This window comes from Ambystoma mexicanum, chromosome 8 (genome assembly GCF_040938575.1).
Source record: "Ambystoma mexicanum isolate Mex_15411 chromosome 8, UKY_AmexF1_1, whole genome shotgun sequence".
Lineage (NCBI taxonomy): Eukaryota > Metazoa > Chordata > Amphibia > Caudata > Ambystomatidae > Ambystoma > Ambystoma mexicanum.
In genome coordinates this window covers 197,609,786-197,637,438 of record NC_090929.1, presented here as the reverse complement: position 1 = coordinate 197,637,438, position 27,653 = coordinate 197,609,786, and positions in this window count along the sequence as shown.

Genomic DNA, 27,653 nt, shown 5'->3' with positions numbered 1-27,653 from the left:
ACGACATCACGTGACGCATCCATTCAACAGCATTTGTTTACAATGCCGCTTCGAATGCGTTTGCGCGTAACACTCTGCTCTCGGCAATCAAATCGCGTACAGCAACCTGTTCTGCTAACAGCACGGCCTTTTTTCATATGTAAGTAAGACATTCAGTATCTTACTTTTATAGAAAATATATGTCCGCTTAACAGACACAAGCACTTTACAGGCGGAATTATACATACTTGCTTTCTGTCTATTTAGTGCCATCACAAACTCCATCCAGGAGGCATTTTTTGCACGCTCAAACGGGAAACCATTTATAACACGAACAGATTTACAGATTATGCATGTAAATTGTAATCCCCTTTCTTTTCTTTTCCTTCGTTTTCACTGCTTCCACTGTATTTGGACTTAGAATTGCCCATATAAAGTAAAGACTTGCAAATTCTCAAAACTATTCCTGAAGATCCCATATTAGTTTTTTTCAACAATTTTAAGTTCTGTATTTTTTGTATTCTGTCCCAACAGGAATCAAATGTGTAATTGGTGACTTTGAACTGTGGGAATAATTGACATCATTTTTTGACAACAATCAGCCATTAAACTCCTGAGGAACCGCCAATAAATAGGCGGGGAAACACGTCGGGAACGGGCTGGACATTACAAAGTATAATTTTTGTTAGAACAACTTCTAACCTCTGTGGAAACGGATTAGAAATAAACTATAACTCTGTTACAAAAGACTGAATTGTTTATTTTTTTTATTTCATCAAGAATTGCATTGATGTTTGAATTTGAATGACTCTACAATTCTAATTGAATTCATCATTGAAGCAACCCTGAAATAAAACAAAGAAATTAAGGCTAAGAAAATCAAATTAACTGTCTCATGTAACAGTGATTTCACATAAAAATTTATTTACAAAACAAGGTATTCTTTGGATTGTTTTTGTTCAAGCGCAGGCTCCATCAAGGTCTTGTTCACTTATTTTTCCGACTTCCTGGTATTGTGAGATGTAAATCCCCTGTAATTGGATTCATTGCATTTTTTAAATAACAACAAAGGTTTCTTACCAAAACAGTGTGTGTCTTATCCTACATTGTGATTTGTGATTGTTATCCTGGGAATTAATACATGGATGCTAATATAGTACATCCAACAATCTGCATCAAATAATTGAGGTAGGTTGTTAAATTGCTTGAAAGGAGTTGTCATTCAATTAATCATAAGTCTTCTGACAAAAAACGAGGGCTCATTTGCTGGGGTGTAGTCAACAGATTGGGCTAGTAATGACATTTGTACACATTCTCTAACACAGATTTTGCTGATGATCATATGTGTGATTATCTGTGTTTTCGTATGCTGGATTAGATGGTTGCAGGTAGTAGTCACACAAGGGATATGGGCTGCTTTGGAACAAGACATAAATAGAGGCAATTGAAGACCATTTCTTGCATATTGTTCAGTTTATGCTTACAATTCCAGGTGCATAGACATTCAGGTTGGTGCTAAATGCTGTTTTAAGAAACAGCAATGAAGATGGTGTACACAATTTGCTTGAGTTGTGTTTCTATTTGATTATTGAAAATTGATTATTAATTACTGATTATGATATGTGTTATGTTATGTTAATTGGCATTAATATAGCACTCTATATATCATTGGTAGGACCTCAAAGCACTTGTGGGTTGAACGCCCTCGGGGACCGAAGTCCAGGTCAGTTGAGAGAGTAAGGTATCATAGGGTGCTTGGGTGCACTTGTTATGTGCGCAGTTGATGCGATTGCCTGATGGTAGCTGCATCCGAGCATTAGGTGTGGTGAGCTTGAGATCATTTGAATGTGTGCAGTTTGGAGGTTGGTCTCAGCGACTGGATTCTGGCTGTGTTAGGCCTGTGTATGCCTGTGTAGGACGCTTATGTGTGCAGCTAGGCCGATTTTTCGTGAGGTATAGCTGTGTTCCAGCAGGATATTGAGGTGTTTGTGGGGTGTTGTTGGCGTATGAGCAGCTAGGCCGAAATTGATCGATGGATGTAGATGCACTCTATTGTATGTTGGTGTAGAGTAGAGAGTGAGCATAGTGATAGCAGAGGTGAGTGTCTGGAGTGGAGGTTTTATTCTTATGAGCATACTGTTCCGGATTTCATTCACGCGTTTTGCGATGTGTATGTTAAGTTGACCTTATTAGTGACTTAATAGTTGCTTCCAGTGGTGTCATTGCTCGGTATCTTCTTGAACATTTATCTGCAGGTTTTAAGGTCTCAGTGGCCTTAGATGGTCTTAATCGGCATCAATGAAAGAGACAGGTTTTTAGAGCTTTGCGGAAGGCCATGTAGTCATGGGTTTGTCAAATGTGTGGGGGGAAGGAGTTCCACAGATTTGGGGCCAAGGTTGAGAAGGCAGATAATTCAATCCTGGCAGAATTGGAGGTTGTAATTGCAAATAAGAGGGCAGTGCTCGATCTTAGGGTGCGTGATGGGAGGTAGTGTTTTATCTTCTGTTGTAGGTACATTGGGTCGGTCTTGTGCACTGTTTGGTGGGTAATGCATAGGGTCTTGAAGGCGGCCCTTCTTCTGACAGGGAGCCAGTGGAGTGTGCAGAGGACAGAGGAGATGTGGTCTCTGTGTCCCAACATGAGAAGGAGTTTGACGGCAGTGTTTTGGGCTCTTTGGTGCTTGTTAAGTTGGTATGCCGGTTCTCCCAGGTATACGAAGTTGGCATAGTCCAGTCTCGACATACCAATGGCGAGTGTGTTGGCATAGGTGAGGTAAAGAAAAATGTGTCTAAGGAGTTTGAGGTGATAGTGGCAGGATTTTGATACATTAGTGATCTGACGGGAGAGGGTTAGGCCTGAGTCAATAGAGCAGCCAAGGTTTTTGACTATTTTGGAAGGGGGGGGCATGGAAGTAATTTCAGTTTTATCAGGGTTCAAAAGGAGGTGGTTACTTGTCATCCATCGGTCAATATCACTGAGGCAGGCTTCAAGGTCGGGACGTGGGTTGGTGGTTGTTTTGGGGATTCTTATGATAATTTGGGTATTGTCGGCATAGTTGTAACAGGAGAGGTTGCGTGCATGGATGATTCCTGGTAGAGTGGTCAGATAGAGGTTGTAAAGGAGAGCAGAGAGGCAGGAACCTTGGGGTACTCCGGTGTTCACAGCATGAGCAGTTGAGAAAAAAGGGGGGAGGAAGGCAACTTGTTTCCTGTTGCTGAGGAAGGAGGCAATCCATTTGAGTGCCCAGCCATAGATTCCTTGGGAGTGGAGGCAGCCAAAGAGGATTGAATGGTTAACAGTGTCAAAGGCTGCTGACAGGTCAAGGAGAATTAATGCTGCACAACACTCAGAGTCTGTCGCAACCTTGAGATCATTCCTGATCGAGATCAAAGTTGTTTCTGATCCGTGGCGCGGTCTGATGCCAGATTGTGCGGAGTCGAGGAGTTTGTTGGATTCTACGAAGCATTTGAGCTGGTTGTATACTAATTGACCTTTTCACAATTGACCTCGGGAGAAGTGACCTCGGGAGAATTGACCTACTTTCGAAGGTCAATTAGGAGCTATATGCTGGGGGAAACCCCCTACAAGCCCCCATCCAATCCAAACCCCCCGCAACAACCATATATACAGTGATATTTATGGTGGGGATAATATTACCTGATACTGGATAGAGGGAGAAAGGCCGAACACAGGGATAATAGCAAATGCAGTAACAGTAATTACTGTAACCCTAGATTTAATAGCAGCACCTAGGGTTGGGACACCTGGAGAAAGGCCTAACACAGGGGCAATAGTACATGTAGTAACAGTAAATACAGTAACCTTAGATGTAATTGCAGCACCTGTAGTCTCAGGAGAAAGTGGTGAGGGAGCGTGGGGCTCCGAGGCTAGGCCTCATTTGTAAGAGTCTTGCAGCCAATCAAGGGAGGGGGTGAAGTATTTAGTCAACAAATGCCTCATGCAGCATCACATAGTACAGATGTGATTCAAGATCAAGATAGTCAGGTAATTAATATTCATGACCTATCCAGATCCTTCATTGATTGACAGTGGGTGACTCATGGAAAGAAAACATGAAGGATTCAGTGAAGAAGGAAGCAACAGAGTCCATTAGACAAGTCATAACAGAGACAATATGTAATTTCTCCCAAAAAAGATGAAAGATTTATGTTGGTCAACTTTTCAGCAGATCTCTTTTTTACCTCAAGTTGGTAGAATGCAGACAACTAATGGACAGAGACATTCATTGGTATAAGGAATCTAATGAATTTATGTCAGAAGAAGTAACAAACCCCACACCAGCAACCATAGAGCAAAATAAATACAACAATTGCAGGCTTACCTGGATATCAAGCAGACTTCAATCCAAGCCCAAACAACTCTATTTGAGGCAATGCAAGAATATTTGAAAGCATATAAGAATGTCTTGACAAGGAAATCTTGATTCCCATGAACATTCATAGTATTGTGTACAGACACATGACAATTTACAGCATGAGTTAAGTTATCACAGTGTGTACACTAATGGCATACTTGATAATCATATGATTATAAAATCAGAAGTAAAAGATAGTTAAGAAATATGCAGGTAATTCATTGTTAAAGGAGCAGATTTGTAGGTGGAGGAAAATCCATTGAAATATGATTTCAATATTTTCAAGTCCAACAAAACTAAATACCCAAAAAAGGGGCACTGTTAACGTAGAAAAACAAGAACTTACTCAACATTTGGCATGAGCCAGGACACAAGGAGATGAAAACAGTATGTTTTTGCAAGAATTTGGGAATGGGATAATGAACATGTGGGGTTAATAGAAACATCTGAAAAACTATTGAACGATGTTGCAGGGGCAGTCCAACAAAAATTCAGTCGAAAAAAAAGAAACAGTAAATGAAGTATATGCTTACCAGAAATAAAATACAGATCACAATAGAACTATTCCAGAACTAAAGCATTTAAATTTAGTCAGGTCATTCATATTCAATGTAGGGAGCAATTAGTTCAATGTAAGTAACACATCATTATTGAAATAGATAACAATGCCAAGTTAAAATAAAAAAAGACAACAGGTTTAGTTTAAAATCAATGGATGAAATTCAAGACAAACAGGTACCATAAAATAGGAAATGTTCCCCTGTCCTTGGTAAACTCTCCACATGTCTAGAGATTACCTTTATATTACCAGTTGATCTGGTCTGCCCAGAAGGGAATCCTTTCAACTGATGTTTCAATGGAGAGATCTAACTTACATTGCTAACCTTGAGAGACAATCAACACCCCCTAGAAAGGGACTTCTAAAAACACTTCCTACAGAAGGAGCTGAATGAGAACACTGGGATTCATTGGCAGATGAGGAAACACAGCTTTTGAGCATCAGCATGAAGAAACACCACACTAGCAAGCACTTGAAATGTGATTCTGGTCCTACAACCCTGAAGAGCACAGGAGAAAATAGAGGACCCCGTATAGTGTGGACCTAAGAAGCAGTCTCAAAGGTATACAGTACAGAGAGTAGGTAAGCAATCTGGGCAGGGAGTTGAAGTAGTCGTTGTTACTCCAATGATGGAAGTTGTAAGTTGTAATCAGGCAAAAAGATAACATTACTTTGTGAATTATCTCAGCATGCAAATAGAAGACATACAATTCCTTATGGGGCCGTCATACAAAATGCAAAACGTTCTATTTGGAAATATTTAGAATTGTATGAACAGATGATGGACTTACTGGTAATAAGCATATATAGTAGACATTTCCCCCTGAGTTTTCTATCTTCTTGGCTTGACTGGAAGACCAACACCAAAGTAAATGGTTGTATTACAAAGCAGAACATTTTTTAAATAATTATAAATACATGGAAACCCACAAGTATCCCTAAAGGCATCATATCATTTCCTGTGCTCTGCAGATCAATCACCTTGCCATTTTGCTAAAGAGCTCAAGAGTGCATTGGCCCCGATCCCTTAGAAAGTCAGTATTGACAGATAAGACTTCAAATGACTTTCTTCCATGCCCTTCCGAAATATGTGGTCACACAGTTGATCCACATGTTTTATGATACTAGGTCATGATAGTAGATTAAATGAGACAAACATATATGACATACAGACTCCAAAAGCTTCAGAACCTAAAGCAAAGACCACCATAGAGACAGTTTCACCACTTGCTATTAAAGAAGCTGAGGTGAAGACAGTGGGGGCAAAGAAGTACACTGATGCCCGGATGTACACTGACAGATAGATTTTAGTTCCCAGTACCTACTTCTATTCTAGTCTTGGGCTATAGATATATTTATTCACAGGAGAAGCATAATCAGAATACAGGACTATGTCCCCATTGGAATCCAAACCAGAATTTTTAAGTGGAAAAACAACAACCACTTCCTCCTAGAAGATAATAGCAGGACAACCATCCTTCTTATCCACCAAGGTTCCAGAGTAATAGAAACCATTTCTGGATGAGAGGAGATAAAAAAATGTGTATATCAACAGTTACCAGAAATATCCCAACTAAATCTCCAGAAGACTCATTATTGTCTTAGTGAGGAACAGAGATATGAACAAACACTGTCGTGCAAACAGGAGGGCAGGGAATAGATTTCTCAACTAGAGTAACATGTTATACAATTGACAGAGAACATTGATACAATGATGAGGACCAAACAGGCAGCCACTAATTCCAATTTTACTTGAAACCATTTCCAAAATCAATCACTATTTCAAAGTGGACTCACTGGAGTAGATATTTCCAAATAAAGGCCAAGGGGAATCATTTAAAGGGTGTGTGATGGAAACGATATTCCAAGACTTGCAGAACGTTTCTCCTAGGCCCATTAAAACAAATCCGCGTCACCTGAAAAGAGGGATAAAACCACCATTATCAATTCCTTATCCTTTGGTTGAAAACAAAGTGAGAAACCCTAAAGTTTCATTTGATGGGTTCACAAATGAAATGATCACATTTGTGAGAGGGAAACACTCAGTTGAGAAAACACTGGGCAGTTGAGAAAACACTGGGCATTAAAAAAATGGATTGATACCTCTGACATAAAAATAGGCTCAGCCTATAGAGAACGTATCATACAACCCTAAAGAAAGGAATGAGAGTAGACAGGGAAATCCTATATATGGGAGCCAATACAAAATATCCAAAATTAATCGTATTAAGTGATCAAATAAAATAGGATAGACATTAATTTCTAGATGATTGTATAGACTTCACTTCAAGTGGGAGCAGTGCTACATACCTCCACTGAACCTGATAACAACATATATGTTTATTCCAGCAGGGTCATTTACCAACCTACCCAAACTTGATTCCAGGGGAGTTGGTAAATGGTCATGTTTATAATTGTGCAGGGGCAATATGATTTATTGGATCACCAAGATAAAGGACCTTTAGTGGCCTTGCTATCACATAAAGTGCTCAGCACCATACACCAGGTTGGGGGGGGCATCATTCTGAAATAGATTTCCACTAGGTTTTGATACTGCACAATTAGGTGACAAGTACTGTTTAGGCTTAAGCAATTGCCACTCTTTTTTAGCTTGATCAGTTATGGAAATTGAGTCCAGAAGACCTGTTTTCAGCAATTAATCAAAGGACGGAACCCTGAAAATAAATTCCAGTAGGAATAGCATGCCCTAAGGAGCAATATCTATCCAAAAATGTGTGTGCCAATGTCACTGTATTTCGAATTCCCCAAGAAGTAGAACATTACTTGTTTATTTTCTCCCATTCTTATGCTGCAGTAGTCAGATCCTCTCCATTGATGTGCTTTAACTCTGGGAACGTCAGGCTTACTAAAGGCCAAAGACATTCAAGTGCAAAGTACTACTAGACTTCTGCACATTACCACATGCAGTGTCAGTAATGCAGCAGTGTACTAACTTGCATCTCATGCAAACTGCCACAGACACAAAAAGGAGGGTCCCATATATCTGCATTTAAATATGCACCATGTGTAGTGTTGGTGGTTCTAGTGAACAACTCAACAAGGCAAACAAAAGTCAACCCAGGGCCTCTAACTCCAGAACATTTCAAGTTGCTAGCTTGCATACGAGCAATGCCCCAGTGCGAACTCTGGAGATCAGCTCATCAGAAGATCACGTGTCATCAAGATCTTCGAAAACCATCAGTTGCGATTAGCAGCCCGATGTGAAAGCACCTGAATGTTCTCACCGAGGGATAACCAGCTGCTTCCATGGTTGAGGATAAATAATGGGAGGATGCTTTTGTTTCACTAAGTGGTCAGCACTGTCTTGCCTGCCAGGGAATACGCATACCATATAACTGGCATGAATGGAAGCATATGGTCTTCAAGGCCACCAAACGTCCATTTGGTGTCTTCATCAGCCATTGTGCATCGACTTGTAGTGGGGGGGGGGCACATGCCACGAGGAGAAAAACACTTAAACATACCTTTAGACCTCCTCACAGAAGTCAATTATCACGAGGGCAACCAACCAAAAGCAGGGGGTGTATTCAGGATTTGGAATGACAGCCATTCAGAATACCAATGTGCTTGGAAGCAATTGCATGAAATAGAACTAAAATTCTATTATGCACTATTTTCCTGGCAGGTACTTTTCATGCCAACCAAACAGCTTTCAACCCATCAAGGTCTGAAAGCATCACAAGTTTTCCGTTTCTTGGCAACAAAGTCATCTGCCAGGAAAGAAGGCACGCTCACAAAATGGTACCCACCAGGGACTTTTGGACTCTGATTGTAACACAGCTACCGAAAGGCTGTTTTCCTCAGGACAGACCTGACAGTTTATGAGCAGTTTGTGGAATTTAAAGGTCGTTCCATCCATGATTATATTCCCAGTGAACCAAACATATATGGCTTCAATGGATGGTGATGTTGTGACACTATCACTTCTTACCCACCGCGTGGTCAGGTTTATTTGGGGGATCCGGCTGTGACCGCAAAACACACACATGCAGACACTGGTGTTGTGCAGGTCCTTGAGGAGCCATGGGAAAGCACATGCAGACATCTAGCAGCAGACCATTTTTTCAACAGTGTGTAGCTGTCTGATGGTCTGAGAAATGTGGGCAGATTCAGGCAAAACAAAGCTGATACAAAGCTGATAAATGCCCAGAAAGTAATGATGACACACAGAAGCAAAGCATGTGGTATCTAAAACAATTGTTTTCCTTAGTCCAAAAAAGGATAGGCAGTGATTTCCCCAACAGCGATGCAGCATGACTGACTAGCCAAAGGCTATCACAAAAAGGCAAACATAATGCAATACAATGCAACAAATAATAGCACAGACTACCTTGACCACGCTGTGCACATGAATAACTGTGATGGAAAAGGCAAGAAGAGGCAGTTGTCCCTTTTTTGAAACTTCTAGCCATGGTGGCCATTGCCAGTTATATCATATGGATGTTGTACAATTCTCAATGGAAGCCCTCCGCTATACAAATGGTGGAGGTGTCTGTTTCTCACTAGTGTGGAGGAGGAAGCGATTGATCAGGTGAGCAAATGGAGAATTCCAAATGCCCAGTTGAACTGTACATCCAAGAGAGTTGGGGCTTCTCTGTGTTATACCTCTATGCCCTATCAGCTTAACCCTCCCAACTCCTGTGAAGCCTGTATGTAAAACTCAATTATGAACATAAACGCTCCTGGAACATAGAATGGATCACAACAGGGATCCGTGTTAGCAGTTCAGGTTACACAAATGATGTATACTCACAGCTAATCTGTAGGCCAGATTACTACATATACGTTCTAATATAGTTGTCGACTAGATTATAGTAATATCAACAGTTATAATGTATGCTTGATACAAGATATATTTTCATCAAAAACATACTTGCAATTACTTCTTAAACATTCTGGTGTCTGGGCGTGGAGTAAGCTACACAGTTGGCTGTGGCCTTTTCATTTGGTATTTAGCTGTACGGGGACCCATATAATTGTTGTGGGAAATATAAACTTGATATGCATAAGGGTGCATATATATACCTACATCATTGTAGCTCTGGGACATAGAATGTCCCCCAACACAGGATTCACCGCAGGATTGTTCATTCAACAGAAGAGGCAACTAATTCTCTGTGCGGCCCTGTAATGAAGATAGTCTGGGAAGATTCCTTGGTTGAGGCTCCTAGAAGCCCTATGATTCTGGATAGGTGTGTATTCTGAATTCATTCTCGATAGAGGCCAATTTGGAAAGTGGAAGGGGCAGGACTGCTGACCTGATGTTGATGATCATAAACACCTCACTCAGAAATGGCATCTCTGTCTCTGAGATGATTTCTGATAAATTATCATAAACCTTATGCTGAGGGAATGTGAATGGGCTAATGCCCCCTTCCTGGTCCTGGTAATGATATCAATGTCATCTAGATGTAAGAGGTGCCAAACTCTCCTGACTCACATGCGTGCTTCCATTGGTCATCGGAGTTCCGTAGAGCACCAGCGAGCTGAAGACAGGTCAAATGCCAGTGATGTACACTGATAGGTTATCCCACCCCATCAGATAAGAAATGTAGAAACATGTGAGGTATGGCGACTGGGACTGTGATTTAAGTATTCTTGAAAGTGAATCCCACCAACCAATGTTCTGTCCTCAGTACATCGATTAACAGTGCAATTGTCTTCATCCAGCCAGGTATTAAGCCAGACAGTGGCATATGAACAGACTAGAGCGGCGCAGCTGCCTGTCACACATCCCAAGAGGTCATATATTTATTAATTATCTCACATCCAATTATGCACATAAGGTGGTCGCAACCCAGGAGCAGAAGTGTTCATTTCACCAAGGTCGATATTGCAAGATAGAAATGTAGTGGTAGTGCCAGAGGGCAGATGCATTACCTAAAGTGGGTCTTTGTTCTGTTATTATCTGCTCTCTTGAAGTTGTCCTTCATCTTCTTAAGTGAACACTGTGCAGTCATGCCTTTTTTATGACTACTTGGCTAGAATTAGCTTAATAGCTGTAGTAAGCTTTCCTGAAATTATTTCCTTATGGAAGACCTACACACAGTAAGTGAGGAGGCGGGAAATTGAAAAACTGCTGCAAAATGCAATTAACCCTTGCCTGCATTAAATATGTATGTTCTTATTTGAATGGGGTTGAAAGTGGATTAAACCACTTCCAGAAGCTTGAATATGAAGACTATGGATATGGTTGTTGTTGGGTTCCAAATATAGGGGAATCTAAGACACACTTTCCACAAATACAGACTATTCAACGGGGAGTAAGAGGCACCACGGTTTCCCTACAAGCAGTTAAAGATGACCTCTTGAACTAAAGATGTTAAGTCAGAAGCAGAAGCTGCTGCAGAATGCCAAGGTTACTAGAGATCTCAAAATCCATGCAGTAGCTATGGTTGCTGGGGTGATTAACTAGGTCTAAAACAGATTGAAGATGTTTGAAGTACACCACTAATGAAAAACAGTGACCCTGAATAAAAACTGAATTAGATCATTTTGAAAAATTTAAATTAATAAAGTTAATTCTACTACCAGCACAAAGTTAATCTTACAAGCATTGCAAATTCCAATCTTAATGTTTAAAGAAGCTCGTCATAAGAAAATAACTAAAACAGGATACCAACAAAACATAAATAAGCACTTTAAAACCAACTTTCCACAGTTTCAAAAGTTGTAACGGGAACGTATTTCTTCCATTTTATCAAAGAACATGTGATGTAACCTTAATTGTAGAGTCGCAGCAATGAAATGGAACACCTTTGCTATGGTCACATTATGGTTGCACTACAGGAAAACAAAACCCTAAAACATGCGCAATTGTGGTTTTTAAGGCAGTAATAAAAATGACACTGTCATCATAAAACAGACATAGCTCACCCACCACCAGAAAACGCTGGACTGATTTGCAACTAATCTGTACTCTTTCCTCACCCAATGGCTGCTCCTCAAAAAAGTGTAATGCAAATCCAGCCAGTGGTTTGAGTTGGGAAACACGTGTGGAAAGTAAATGAATGGCAAAACATACATTTCATTGATGCTTACATTTTCCAACCTTGGAAGAAGCTGCATGTAAATGTGTTTCAAGTTTGCTTCAAAGCATCAATGAGTTAAAGTTTGTCAAAACATGTGTCTGATTGAAAAAAATGTGTTAAAATAACCTCTGCCGACGAATGCTTTCTTGAGATTGCAATGCCTGTTTTATCATCATGGTACATTCGCAGACATTAATGCCTCATGAGGATGATAAAATGTGCATTCGTTGTTACCTTTAATAATGAAACAAATGAGAGCATTTTTCCAATTCTAAAGTGATCTTCCTCGGGATGGTTTGTAAGGGAATCTGAAGACAAAGGGAGAGTCAAATGGGAACCCTAAACCGCAACAAGCATCAGCAAGCAACGAGGGATGCTTGCTATCTGAGAATGAGTAACAGACGTGAATGCACATAAAATAGCGAATATGCTGATTTAAACACGCCCATGACCCATATTCTCTGAGAGTGGCAGATGTCAGTGCTTGATAATCCATTTACAATTTAATCCAAGCATTGTCAACCCTTCCCTCCGCCTCCTTACCAATTGAAACATATTTCCTGTGTCCAGTGGTGGCTTACATCTCTGTAATCCTCTGCAACAGTGAATTTAACATTAGCCGTCATTTAAACCTGAGGATTAAAATAATGTGGTTTTGCCAACGAAACTAGCTTGTGCCTAAAGCAGATGGCTGGAGTGTTCTTTTCATTTTAGTCTACCATCAAGCCATTGCTGCTTCGTTTAATAAATGTGTGCAGTGCATGTTCAGCCTTAAAATCAATTTTAAAGCAATATTTCTGTTATAAATAATGCTTAGCTTTGTTGATCAACATCCACCCTCAACCGATGACCACTTTGTGGGTGGTCTAAGATAGATGCCTGGGGCACGTCTTGTACATATAAAATGCTGAGAGCAACTGCAGTCAATCCCAGTCTTCAACAGCTACTGCTATTTGACTGCATGACTAGAAACACGGCTTACAGCCACAACACAACTTCCACTCCTCTCCACTTCCCACGCCCTCCCTCCTACAACTTCCTTCCTTCCATGTATAGGCTGCCAGATATTACTCAAATGTGACCCGTCTGCAAGTGAAAAAGTTGAAGGATGTCCCTAATGCACTTCTGTTTTGGTTAATAATGCACATTAGGCGACAGTCTATACCCTCATGGGATCTTGACATCAAAGTGGACATATTATTTGTGGATGTGAATTAACAGAGAGTATTGCCTAAGTGAATGGCCATTAATTAACCATTAAAGCCTGGTGCAACCAGGGTGCTTATGAGCCTGACCAAGGTGGTGTCAAAGATGGTGACTTCCCTTTGAGCTATGGTATCCCTTCTCCATAATGTTGTAAATTTGGTGGACATTCTTCTGCTGAGGGGTGCCGGGAATACTTGGGTGCTCCGGGGCTCGGGCACCCTATGGGAAAGGATATTTTCATCAAAATCCTTGTACTTATAATGAGAGGTTTTTGTTTTTTATCCGTCGTCCCAACCCTCTCCACTGCCCCGTCCCTCCACCCCCCAGGAAAATAAAAATTCTACGCCCCTGCTTCTGCCTCCTTCTGTGTGGTGTGGTCAGAGTACTGGTGTGTGAGAGCTGAATCTGACAAGTCTTCATGGCCTGACTTCTGTACGGTCATTCAGTGTGATGAGGAGAGCTGGGTGATGCCAGCCTAGAGCGGCGCTGGGGAGTATGAGTGCCAGGATTGTGAGCTTTGAGAGATCCATGAGGTGGGTGAATGCCCTTGTTCCTGAGGGGGTGGCAGTCCTGGAAAGTGATCAGTGTTCAGTGAAGAAGGGCTGTATGTGGAGTTATAGCAGCAAAACTGTACTTAGGAGCAGTGTTCTGGAATAAGGGGCATGTGAAAGGGGATCAGGAGAGTGAGGCTAGCTGTATTCATGTTCCAGGGGGTAGGGCAATTCCCTATTCATTGAATGTGGTCCATGTGGATGCCTTTATCTGCGTTTGTTGGTATGAACATTCTCCTTAGGATGGCCACCATTTGAGTACAGCAAATAGTGTGATCTCTCTTTTTTTTTGTGATCTCTTCTGAGGGCCTCATGGGTACCTCTTTGTTATCCACTCTAATTCAGACAAACATGGTGAAGGCACTTGATGCGGGTTGGCCTACCCCACAGAACCAAGGAGAGGGCATACACTGGTGATCAAGAAGAGCACAGACACCTCTAAATTATTAAACAAAAAGGACATTATGACAGCCCTGGACTCCTAGCGTAAATCTTACTAGATACAAATATGTCTCACTCCCATCCGTGTAAACACCCCAGTCATTATTCTTGACACCTTTCTATGTGAAGTTAGAGCATTGAAATAACTTGGTAGAGAATGTAGCACCAAGCTGCAAACTAATGCCAACCAACTGGTTGACGGGAGGGTGAAAGAACAAGAGCAAAGAGTTAGCAACATAGAGGAGTCTTCCACAAATATCAGGTGCATGGCGAAGGTAGTGCAATTTCTCACTCAAGGCCAGTGGCCAGGTTCTTAAAAACTGGAGTTGCTGTAGCAACCTTTTGGATTAATGGTCTGCAACAAAGTACTGAGAGCAAGGACTCAGCTACATGTCTGTCCACTTTCTTCCGACAGTTTGCAAAGCTGGCTTCATGTGCTATTCTACACACACAGATAGCTCAGCTCAATGGACCCATAAGGCACTCTTTAGCTAATGTAGCCAAGTCCAGAGAACTCAGAATGCCCTTCCTTGAACACACCCTTCTGCTGACGGTTCTGGAATGCACCAGGGTACAAGATCAGCTCACCTGATTGGGTAACAAGATTTTCCTCTACCGGGAACAGGTCACATTATCTGCAGATTATACACGGCCATTCCTGCTAAGATTGGAGCTGCATCAATTTAGCACTAGATATGGTCTTTGCCACCCCTGTTCTGCCACAGTGACACTAAACAACAGGACTATGACTTTGGATTGACCACAAGAAGGTTCAAGGTTCAAGACTTCATTGAATCTCATAATCAGGAGGAGGTGCATGCATGTGCAGCTGAGGCAGAGGGTCTCACAATAAAATTAAATACAATCTGAGTCAATATCTTATAGTACCTACCGCATTGAGAGTTCTTGTACCCTGTGCTGATTCTGCCACTTTTAATATTTGTCCTACAACTGAGCTGCTCCTTATAGCTAGCAACATCCACATGGTATATTAACTTAACACCTATCCGTAATATGCCCCCCAGCTAATATTTACTCTTGGCTTACTTTGGGAACAGAGAGAGCCAGCACTTCCATCACTGTTTAACTTTTCTCCCTTGGCAATAATTTGATTATACAATTTTGGCCATGCCATTACCAAACTGAGCGCAACTCTTGGTAGCTTATCATTTGACATCTTTGTTGCATGCGTGCCATATGTGTCTTTTCCTTGCTGTGTGTGTCATTTGATTTCTAAACCATAATCTCAATGATTGCATCCAAGGTTATGTTGCCTGCCACATGTGGTTTTCAGTGTAAATGATTGAAAGAGTTGCTGTAATGTGAGGAAAGAGTCTGCTCCTAACAAGAGGCAGAAGATCCCTAGAGCTATGAGGAAAATCAATACACCTTTTGCCATGTTACAGGAAACCCATGCCCCTTCACCCTTCATCAGAGCCAGCTGCGCTCAGAAGGGAGTGGATCAGGGACGTTTTCTAGAAGGCTTGCATCAGAAAGTTATGAGCGCCAATTGTTGCACGGTAGTGCCTGGATGTCAGGGATTTGCCAGAATAATCAGACACTGTATGTAATGTACCTTTTGGAAGGCTTCCTTATGGGATTGCCGAACATATATGACACAACTCAGTGCAACCCACGAGTCTGGTTATACATAGGAGACTTGCTTGCAGGGAGGGATTTGTAATTCATGATGATTTGGCCAGACGTTCAGTCCAGTGATTTATTGTGCCATTGTAACAAATTAGATTCTGCTCCGCGGGATTACAAGGAAGATTAGGGATAAAATGGCCCACTCAGGCCTCACACATCTACAAACGAAAACACAATGCAATCATAAAGGTAAAACACGGAACAGCTAAAAAATATACCTCCTTCGCCTGCTGTGGTAACGTGGGTCGATTGAAGGCTATGCTCTTAAGAGGGGTGTGAAGGTGAATCAATAGTGTCCCAAACAACACAGTATCAGAGTCAAAAATAAAGGGAATGTCCAATCAAGGTTCTATTAAAAAAATGATAAAACAAAATACATGTTAGTCAAACACATCATCTGCATGTAGAACTCATATACAGTACCATACAAACACTGACGCTAAAGGAAGGACAGATCAAGATACACCAGACTGGTGAAATTAGCATGCTGAGCATAGTTCCAAGGCCGGTAGGTGATTCACTAACCACAAAAAAGGATATCTGGGCTGAAAACAGGAACGTTTGTGACCTAATCAGTCTCTATGGTCCAAGTGGATGAATGGGCGGTTCAGAGTCAACAGTACCTGTATTCAGTTCTTGGGGGCAGAGGCGTTGCTAGGGGGGCTAAGGAAGCTATAGCCCCTGATCTTTTGGTTGTAGCCCCGGATAGAATCTCAGGAGCTACAGCCAAAAGACTAGCTAGCCCCCAGTCCCAACAGTTCCGACTTCAGTGTAGCCCCGGGTCTTTTCCAGACCTAGCAACTCCCCTGCTTGGGGGGCTGACAAAGTCAGGCCTGGTGTTGAATGTAGATGCGAGTGGATCAAGATCAGCTTGGGCATGTTGGATTGTGTGGGCCCAAGCACCAAGGGGTCTTTGAAGAGGGGCAAATGAGATCTCTCAGTGCGGTAGAAGGGCCACTCTCAAGGATGCAGGTTAGGGCTGACCCAGGGAAACTAAACAATTGTATCAGGCTGCAACGTGCATTAGCCTTTGGGAGGGATCAATGAGTGATGATTCAGCAGTTCGATTTGGTAGTCCATCTTTTGGTGATCTTTTGTGTATGAATATGTGACCAATGAGGCGGCAGTTCAAGAGCTAGTCGGATGGTTGTAACCCCTGGTTAGAGTTGGCATGTGACTCTCCAGTGAATCAGTTGGAGTCCCGGCATTGAGTGGTCACTTTGGGCCTACCAGATGATGAGCTTTGGCTATGACAGGATGCAGTGTCAAGCTGGTTTAAAGTGCAAGTAAGATTGAAATGATGGAAAGTCCAGCAACCAGTCTGGGTGACTTGCTTCTTATTTCAGGTGTAGTGAACAAGGAGCAACTGGTTCTGTGTGGTAGAACAGGCAGCTTTGGCTGGTCTGGTCCTCTGGTTGCTGTGAGGCCCACTCAGGGGGACTAAAAAATATGATGGTTCCATTCAGGGTCAGCTCTATGCGCTCAGGAGATTCCAGAGTAGAGTGGAAGGTTCCGATCCACTGCAGAGTTCACTACTGATGTGCCCTGAGAGCGGGCATGGAACCAATATTTCTTCTGTCTTGGATGATTCCTTCTTCACCTCAGGCTGAGGGCTTTGAAAAGTGTAACTCTCCCAAAGGAAGTCCAGTGAGATCTTGAGAACAAATATGTAGCATTAAAGGATCAGAGAGGATCTTAGTGAATCTGATGAAGGGGTGGCAGACACTAGCTTTCTTTTTTTTAAAAAAGTCCTCAGGTGATTGAACACAAGCTAGCCTGCTTTCATGGTCCCATTCCTGTTCTTGAACAGAATGGACTTTGCTCTTCTGATGTCACACCCAAAGTGCATTGCTCCAGAGGAAACTGAGGGAACAGGAAAGAGAGAGAAGAACAGTGAGAATCAAGAAGGTGGAAATCTTCTTCCATTGACCAGAGCAGTCCTGCCTATCACAATATGTCCCCCTTGCCTTCTCACCGAGAACAAAGACATTTAGAGATGCAGCATCCTGGTGTGAGACTACTCCTTTTGAATGTGTGTGCTCCTTTGATGCCTGGGCCCAGGATAGATGCCTGCTGTCTGGCTGTCTCGGGTGTAGGGTGTTACTAATTCTCACAAAGAGATCAAAGAGGAGGCCTGACCCTCCAGGTTCCTGTCCTGCCATTTGTCAGACTAAACCCTGCTGACCTGAATACACATCACCGTCCACAACAGAGCTGACTCACAGGAGCTGACACATGTGCGATATCAATTGGAATTTGTCAGCCATGATCATAAGTAGCACTGTGTAATATGCCTAAAATCAGGTATATCTTAATTTGAGAGATTATTGTGCCACCCTTATTGGCTACTTATGATCATCCTTGTTTGAGTACAGGGTTGCATATCTTAAATGTAGGCCCTGTGTGGCAAAGGCTTTTCTGTCACTGTCACAAGTGCATCTTTGACCTGTGGACCTGCTCAGTGCCACAGGTAGAGCAGGCGCTGTGACTCAGGATGCAGATGCAGCAGGTCACAGACACATAGAATGCTTTTGGTATAGAGCTGGTGAAAGGGGAATCTGGTCAGAGATGGAACTACTCACATCATGTTCTTATAAGATACACATTTCTTTTAAAAAGACAAGGCTTTGCACCCTTGACACACATTCCTCACACCCTTGCAGTCCAAATACCTGACCAATAAAGCACATAAACAATACATGTTTTATTTTTTGTATTTCTTTATTTGTTTTAGTAGTAAATTACAACGTTTTCAGATGTAAACACGACTAGAATAAATTCAAGAAAATTAGGAAAAGTGCATAACATTTGACCAAATCATTAGTTTATTAATCAGGGACCAAGAGGATATGCCACTAAACTGACCATAGTTTTACTTTTGTAACCCCAGTCCATCAGTACTAGTTCAGGATTGACTTTGGTGATGCAGAGGACCGACATCAGCACTATTGTACTCTCTGATCAAGGCCCTGTCTCAGTTTAACTTGCTTTTGATAAAGCAAGATATACGATTTAATGATGATCTGATGAGGGATGTGGTATTCACTTTTTTGGTTACGGAATTCACTTGATAATTCTTAACAATTAGGATGATGTCAGCTTTACCTCCATGTGGACGTCTCAGCATTTCACTCCAGTACTAATGCTTGTTAGTACCCAGGTTAGGGGCACCAGCCAATCAGGTTCCTCGGAGCATAGGCACTACTCTCTGGTAAAGCCCACGTCCCATGCTGGCCATCAGCTCTTCTCCCCCCGGCCACTATTTTCCAAAGCTGGCTCTTGCCGCCCCAATGCCCCTAAGGGGTCACCTATAGACCTACTCACCATCTACCCCAGGACACATCTCACACAGACACACGTCACTCCCAAACCACTGCTTACCTGTGCACCTTGTGGTCCAATACTTGGCCTGCATCACCATGGACACAGAGAAAGAACTATGTATTTCCTCGACAGTTATCTTTATCCTTTGGTTCCTAAGGGAATTTGGTTTGCAAGCTAGGCACGATACTGAATTCCTTTGAAAACGAACTAGTAACACGCTGGTCTCTTTCTCCGGTAGTATATACATCACAGAGAGGGGCCTGAGAGCTGGTAATGGCCCAGGGCCCACTACCAGCTGGTAATCTTCCACTTTCCTTAATATTTCTTGTTTGATTATTACACTTGGAATGTTCATGTAACATTCTTATGGGAGAATCTGTGGGTTCTAAAAACTGATGTAGCCTGCAGATTGCATAGAATGCAACCTTCCAAGGCTACCAGCAGCATAAAGTTTACCTTCAGATAATTCCCTACTTTCACTGAGGTACATATTTGTACTGTAAAGTGGCTCTGCCTATGAACACTCAGACAATTCTCCACAACATCCAAGGCAGATTTAAAATGTATCAACAGGCTCCCTACTTACCAATATTAATATCAATTTGAAAAGCAGAGTGGGCACTACCCTGAGGTAATAAAGAAAACTAAACCAGCTATTATATATGCCTATAAAAGCATTACTTGCATCCACCCGTTATGCTCTTTTGACTCCTAAACATGGAGTTTCAATGCAATTATAATAGCTTTAAAGACACTGCCCTTCGGATATGGTAAGAGTAGGATTGGGGTCAAGAGTGGTGAATATGGCTTAGAAAAGAAAGGGGCTACAGGTGGTCTTACCATGTAATGACAAAATCAATGTTAGAAGAAGTGAAAGACAAAAGAAGTGATGGTATGAAGTTGCAAATATGGCAAAATGAATGCAGAAGAAGTAAGGATATACATCCTTTGGCAATATGGTCCGACAAACCTTCCTAAAACCTCTTGCGGCGGTGCTTGGGTGCTTGGGATTTAATTAATCTCCAAAGACCATAACAATCAGTATTAACCTCTCAGCTGTTTAGAAAGTGTAATTAGTACCTGGTGCGGAAAGGGGGGAGGGGTTCTTAGCCACTCAGCCAATGAGAAGGCTTTCAACCGGGAAATTACCAGAGGTAATCACCAGCACCAAGCCGCCTCACGACTGGAGGCCACCATCTTCCCCCGCCGAAGAACGAGGTAAGTGTGGTTCCCTTCCCCCTCTCCCTTCCCTCCTCCTCATCCACAGAATTCCCTCCTCGCTCCTCACCTCCACTTACCTTCTTTAAAGTCCATTTCAGGAGAGCACGTGATGGGAACACTTCTGTCTCCAGCACGTCTGCACCCGATCTGCGACAGGCCGTCATGGAAAGGAAGAAGGGACTACACGCACAAGTTTATGTATGAGATGTGTATGTGGAAAGTTGAGGTTTTGGAATTGGGTAAGCAGGTTTTCTTCTTCTTTTTCTTGTCTTTCTTCTTACCTCTTTGTCTTGCGTTTCTGTGCTCAACATCTATGATTATCCTGTGTGTTTGGTGTTGTAGATAGTCCACCTAGATGGCTGGCCTGTTGAGGAGTGACAGTTTCCTCTGAGTTACTCTAGAGTTATGTTTACCTGGCTTTTGCTGGCGTGTTCCCACATCCGGGCAGTTAGCGATGTTTCATTTACAGGATTCTGGTCACCCCCTTCCCGTCCCTTGTGGGGCCCTTACCTACTTACATTTCCTTTGTGCATTAGGGTGTGTGGTCATTGGTGATCAGGTCGCCCCCCCGCCTTTTGGTTAGGGAAGATTAAGTTGGGTCATTGTTTCCTCACTGGGAATCTTGTTTCCCATTGGGTCTACTGTTCCTTGTCGTCTCTTCCTGGTTGTGAAGCAAAGAGCTAAGTTTTGAGTAATTTTCTGAATTCCAGATGATCTCTTGTTTTGCGTATGTTTTTGGTAGGTGATTCCAGGTTGTTGCTACCAGGTGAGAGCAGGATGACCCTCAGAATGTTCTTTTATTGTATAGTTTGGTTTCTAAGCGAATGTCGTTGCTTGATATGAATGGTCTTGTCGGATGGTATAAAACAATGTCGATTCCGATCTAGCTCAACAGTATCTGACTGCTGTTCCTAAAACATCGTCATAATAAAGTAGAAAGTAAAACAAATCAAAAAGATTTACAAATACACTAGTCCTGATTAAAAAACAACACTATCCTGATTAAAAAACAACACTATTGAAGGTCAAAAAGCAGCATTTTCAGTTCCTTCCTAAAAATTGATACTGTAGGCGATAGGCGTAAATCATTCCATATCCTTATTAGAACAATTGAAAAAACTTGTTAACTTGTTGTTACTTTTTTAAAATCTCACAATCTCTAATTCTGGTCTGTTCTGGATTCCTATCACTCAGCTGCCGCATGACATATTGAGTTTATCTGCTAGATAAACATGCGTTTTCATGAAACGACAGTAGATTCGAAAATTACCACAAGATTTTAGTGGCAACTAATGTAATCACGCTTGCATTAGGGTATTATGGCCATGCTAGAGCTACTGGATGCACGTAGGACTGCTATTACGGGAATCAGGGAAACATCTGGCAGGCCTCTCAAACTTGCATTAACCCCATCCACATGCCACAACATCAAAGCCTGCATAGTGTTTCTAAAATTAGCCTCTGGTATTCATGGCTTGACATTGCAGAATAACGTACAGGTTTGCCCATGCAATCTGGGATTTTTTCTTATGCCCCATAATTTAGGTGAACCTAAATAGTAAACATCGGATTTGGTAAACAGTGTTGTCACACTTGTGAAGCATTCACCTTACACTAGAACAAATCTAAATGAAAGGTTACAGTAATCATTAACAGATAATTGGAAAGACTATCCAACAACCTTATCGCTATACCATACACATTGAGCAAAAAGATGACATATACATTTTATTATTGTAGTTTACAAAAATTAAAAAATCAGTGCCTTCAAAGGTTGTTACAATTATACAACACATTAAAGTAAAGAATACAATAAAGGAGGGGGGGGATTGCACAAAGCACAGTTTGCGGGAAAGGAAAGTGTAAATGAACCAAGATCGCTCTGGTTGAAAAACAATGATAGATGAAATGATCGCTATCTACAGTTACACAACAAATAATGAAGATAACCTATATCAGACTCAAATGAACTCAAAAATACACTAAATCTCGCACTCCTTCACTCCCATTCAACCCAACATGTTTCATTCCTCACTCATTTCAAACACACACAGTAAAGGGAACTTCATCCGGGGTGTGCACTAGTATTAAGAAAACAATTCACATTAGAAAACGTTTGTGCAATTCTGAAAAGCTATAAAACAACAGCAACAACTGTAGTCTAGTAGGAGAGTTTCTTATTCAGAAACAGACTACACCCTGCCACACACTATGGATGTCGAGTGAGGGTTGGATACTGAAAAAACTGAGTGGCTGGTTCCTGCTCTAGCAATCAGCTTGGCTTCTGATCCAGCGGGAGGTGGATGCAACACACCTGCGAACAACAAAGGGGGATAATGGTGAAGAGACTAGCCAATAGTCCTTGCATATTTACAGACAGTGTAATTACTAAATCTGGGCAATACAAAACATTGTTCCGATTCCCCGCATCACGATGGCTCTCTTATAGGAGGACACCCATTTAATCTTGGGGAAGGTAAAACTCAACAATTCATTCTGAACAACCAAGTTGTACCTACTACTCGTTCAACGTTTCACACCTAGGGGTTGGCCTATGAGAGGGCTCAACCAGAAAAGTCAAGAAGTTGAACCTCTATATCCACGGTGCCATTGTTAGCAAAAGGAATTCAGAACAAGATTGAGATTCAATCATGCTTTAGACTTGCAGACTTTAAGAGACACAAGGCACCAACCCAGGTTGTGGACATCATCAGATGATAATGAAAACAAGCACTTTATTGTTTGGTTATTTAAACATGTTCAGTACAATTTGGGGAAGGATTGATGGATAAGCGTAGTTTGGTGAATCAGTTACCCTTGGATACCTAGCTGGCTGAGCAAATCAGAAAACATCCAGAATTAGCAAAGATAAAGTACAATGGAAAATGAAGATAAGGCAGTGGTGCGTCAAGAGAAACAACCCTCTGCAAGGGAGATATGAGGAGTTCCTGAGTGATTTTTTCACTGTAGGTGTGCAAAAGAAAAAGAAAAGGATGACACCTCACTAGGAAATTGACATGTTTAAGGTTTTTAAAAGAATCCCATTGTTCAGCTAATTGCTTTATAAGCTTTGGGATCTTATATTATTGCCACAGTGCTAGGATTCAGAAGTCACATTCTCAGATTGTAAATGTTCTTTTGTGCAGGGTTTCTAAAAGCCATTCCTTGCTGACAAGGAAGGTGGTCCGGATCGCTTTGAACACATAGTTGGCTGATACATTTGGGGCCATTGTCATAGTACGTCTTGTGATCAAATCTCTATAGCCAATGTAAGAGCTACTGGGGATTGTCAATAAACAGACCATTGCAATAAGTGACGCAAGAAGGAATTATGGCACAATCTGGATTATGAACTTTATAAGACTTAATAGTTATGAGTGAAAATAGGAGCAGAAAGCTAGCAGGCCAATCAAAATGAAATATAGTTGCATGTAGTAGAGGGCTATTCCAATGAACAGTTAATGTCTAAGGCAGTGATACTTGGTATAGCATTTTTTCTGAGCCGTCTAGCAGGATCTGACACAAGTGTCAAGATGGCCTATGAGTGCATCATCATCGAATATGGTACTTGCAGACCCCACTAAGAAAACTGACCCTAATAAACAGTAGACATTAAAATGCTTAGTTTACTTTTTGGAGGGAAAGTTTAAGGCAATTTTGGGAAAGACTTAAATGGGCCGAGATCAGTTTGATGGGTAATTGCAATAAGAAAGATGTGTAACAAATGCTACATAGTATTTATTTTATTTATTTATTGTGCATTTGTAAGGCGCTTATAGAACAAGGAATTGAGCTTCAAAGCACCCACAGGGGAATGGGGAGGAAACATGGGAGCGAAAGGCAAATATAAAACAATGAAGAGATATACAGAGGCGGTCTTACTAGGCTTTGTGAGCATTCAGAACGTGCAAGTGCAGAGAGAGATAGAAGGGATGAGGGTGGGGGTTAAGTGCTGGGAGTTCCACAGAGGGGAAATGCAAGGTAATCAGTTGCAGTCAACAGTTAAGTGCCTGGCAGAGATCACTTGGTAAAGAGTGGTCACCTGCCAATACATAAGTGCAGGCCTGTGAGATAGCACAGGCCAGTGTACAGCCAAAGGCAAGTGCTGGTCTGGGAGTGGGCAGAGAATGAAGGCGTTTGGGGGGTAAGGTCAAGACCCAGAAGGATGCATAAGGCCCTGGTTACCAATCTCAATGATTGTGGGGATTAGCATGGGAGGGAGAGGGGGAAGAAGGAGGTGAAAATGAAAGTCTTGAAGAGCTTCTGGAATTTGAGGAGATTCAGCTCAAGACAGAGTGGAAGGGGGGCGCTGTTCCAGAGGAGGGAGCCAGCTGAGGAAAGAGATCGGCCAGCAGCTCGCTTTTAGGGCTGGAGAGATATTGTACCTGGGCCTGAGGCCAAGGATAAATATTGTAGCCCTATTATAGATAAGCTGGAGGGGGTGGAGAGAGGAAGAGGTTAGATTAAGGAAGAGGCTGTTGCAGTAGTCCAGCTAAGAGAGTACCAGTGCTCTAGAGATATTGAGCTTCTGGGGAAAAGCGGGGAAAAGAAAGATACCTCTGAGAAGGAGGAGTTGAAAATGGGCCTTCTTGGCAATGTCCTGGAGTGAGCTAGGAAAGAGAGAGAGGAGCTGAAGATGACTCCCATGGAGGGTGGACAGAGTGAAGGGAAGAAAGAGGGAACAGTAGTCCCAATAGAAAGGATCTCAGGCTTAATGGCATTGAGGCAGAGCTCATTAGAGGCACACCAGGACTGGGTGGCAGATAGGCAGTCAGGAATGATGGAGGAAGGAGAGGATCAGAGGGAGGTTTGAGGAAGAGTTGTGTGTCATCTGCATATACAACACAATAGGTGTGCTTCAGATTGTTAATTTTCTTTTTCACAATGGTGGAGGCTTTTGAGAATCCTCCTCAACACTGTACACAGTGGATGCTCTTTGAGTTCAATGATATGTTCTCTCGGTTCAAACAGATGCCTTTGAGTTGATACTAAAATCTACACATTCAGACAACACTCTCTTGGTTAAACACAAGTATCTGGGCCTGTTACACATAAATCAAGTGACCCCATCCTACAATATATTCTCCTTTCACTGCAACTCACAATCTTGGTGGGGGTTGGAGGGTCTCAGTGCTTTCCTCTGAGCTCCTTGGTCTGTTCACCTTCAACTATTCAGAGATCCCTTAATCTCGGCCTTAGGGTCATGTGTTCATCTGCACATTAGAACTTGCTAAGTAGGACTGAGCAAGGTGGACATATCCCACCAGCTTTCCTCCAGAGGATGGCCACCTGAGCTTTTCCACAGGATAGGTTAGGCTACCTCCTGTACTTCCCTGTCATGAGTTACTGACTACAGTCCACACACCCCCATATATGTGTATCTACTCAATGAGTTGCATTTCTCTGTTCCCTGCTTCTCTCTCTGTCTCCCTCTCTGTCTCTCTCTGTCTCTCTCTCTCTCTCTCTCTCTCTCTGTCTCTATCTCTCTCTCTCTCTCTCTCTGTATCTCTCTCTCTTTCCTTCTCTCTCTTTCTCTGTCACTTTTCTCGTTCTCGCTTTTAATTTCTCCTAGGTGCATCACCAAGTGCTCATACCTCTGACCTCACCAACTCCTCTTTGTTAGCACATGTCTGCTCCTCTTGAACTTCCTTCAGGTCTTCTCTAAACTCATTTAGCTTCTCAACTCCCCCCACTCAACTCCTCCTGACCTCCTCTTCCTCATCTTCTGTTCATTGTGAACTTCAGTCTTCTACCAACCACACTCCTCTCAATAACACATCCAATCTCGTCTATCTCCTTTCTCCCCTCTCCTCCTGTAGCTCTTCCTCCACCCACCTTGTTTCGTCTGTTTTTACCCATCCACATCTCTCTACTCTTCACCACACCTCACTCTCTGCTACCTTTTTAGATTTCACTGCCTCTTCACTTTCTATCTCCTGACTATTCCCTTCCTCTTTTTTCCCCACAACCTCTTCATTGGGCAGGACCTTTAACCACCTCTTCTGCTCTTTATCCAACTCTCTCCAGCCTACTTCCTCCTGCTCCTACTCCTTGAGCTCTCACCTCTAAGTCTCTCCAAAGCGTATCGTCTGCCTCAAACGTCCCGATCTTCACATTGACAGCTGTGCACTCTGAATGCCCGCACTTTCCACTGAGTTTGGAGCTGAACTTTATTTAGGGTTTTGATTTTTTGTCTATACTCTGGTTGACGAGAGAGAGATCAGATGAATCGTCTGTGCATGTTTAGTGACAGGTTGCTCTGTATTTCAATATTTTGGAGAAAGACCAACCACCATCTTGGATCATACTCAATAATTCTCGCTCTGGCAGCTGAGCTGCAGCTGCTGCTGCTATATCTACCTGCCTTTTGCTGGAATGCCCCAGCTGGGATTCCTTTTGCTTATTTAATTTACACAACAGGTCAGTGGGCCTCATTACGACCCAGGCGGTAAATTACCGCCTGGGTCGTACCTTTACCACCATGGTGTAAACTATGTTTACGCCATGGTGGTTGGCGGACTTACCGCCCCAATCCGAGGTTGGCGGGGCGGTAAGTCCCCAATCCCCATTTACCCTTCCCCATTCCCATTTTTGCCCATAGGGCATAATGGGAGTGGGGAAGGCGTTAATTACGCCACCGTAAATTACGGTGGCGTAATTAACAACAAGGTCCCTTAGCGCCATGGATTTTAACACCTGCTAAAAGCAGGTGTTAAATCCTCCATGGCGCTAAGGGACCTCAGAATCAGGCGGTAAGGGTCGGCGCTGTTTACGCCGCCGTAAACCCCTTACCGCCTGGGTCCTAATGAGGCCCAGTGAGTTTTCTGAGCATTGCCCTTGAATGGTTGAAGACTGCAAAACCACTGCTCCTGCTTGTCGCTTGGGTTATGTCTTCCCATACCTCTTGCAGTTACGAGGGGCAGGGGTGGTAGTTATGAGGTATTTTCCTTCCATGTCTCTCATCATTCTAAGGAAGACGTAGAACTCTCTTTGGATGTCCAATTCATTCACAGGTGAGGGTGATGCTTCCCTCTGCCACTCCTGGTATTAAATGGGCGAGCACTGTATGAATGTCCAAATTTGGGGGATAGCAAGCACTTAAGAGGGGTGGTTTGTTTCTATCCATGAACTTTCTGCCCCCAAAATCTGTTAGTATCTTTTACTAATCCGCTCGGTGTTTTGTTTATTTTAAGGGTAGTACTGTGGGACACTTTGTTCTTCTCAGAGTGTATTGTGAAGTGTTTCTCCCATTTCTCTTTTATTGTTAGAGATCAGACTATGCTCTCTTTACAGCC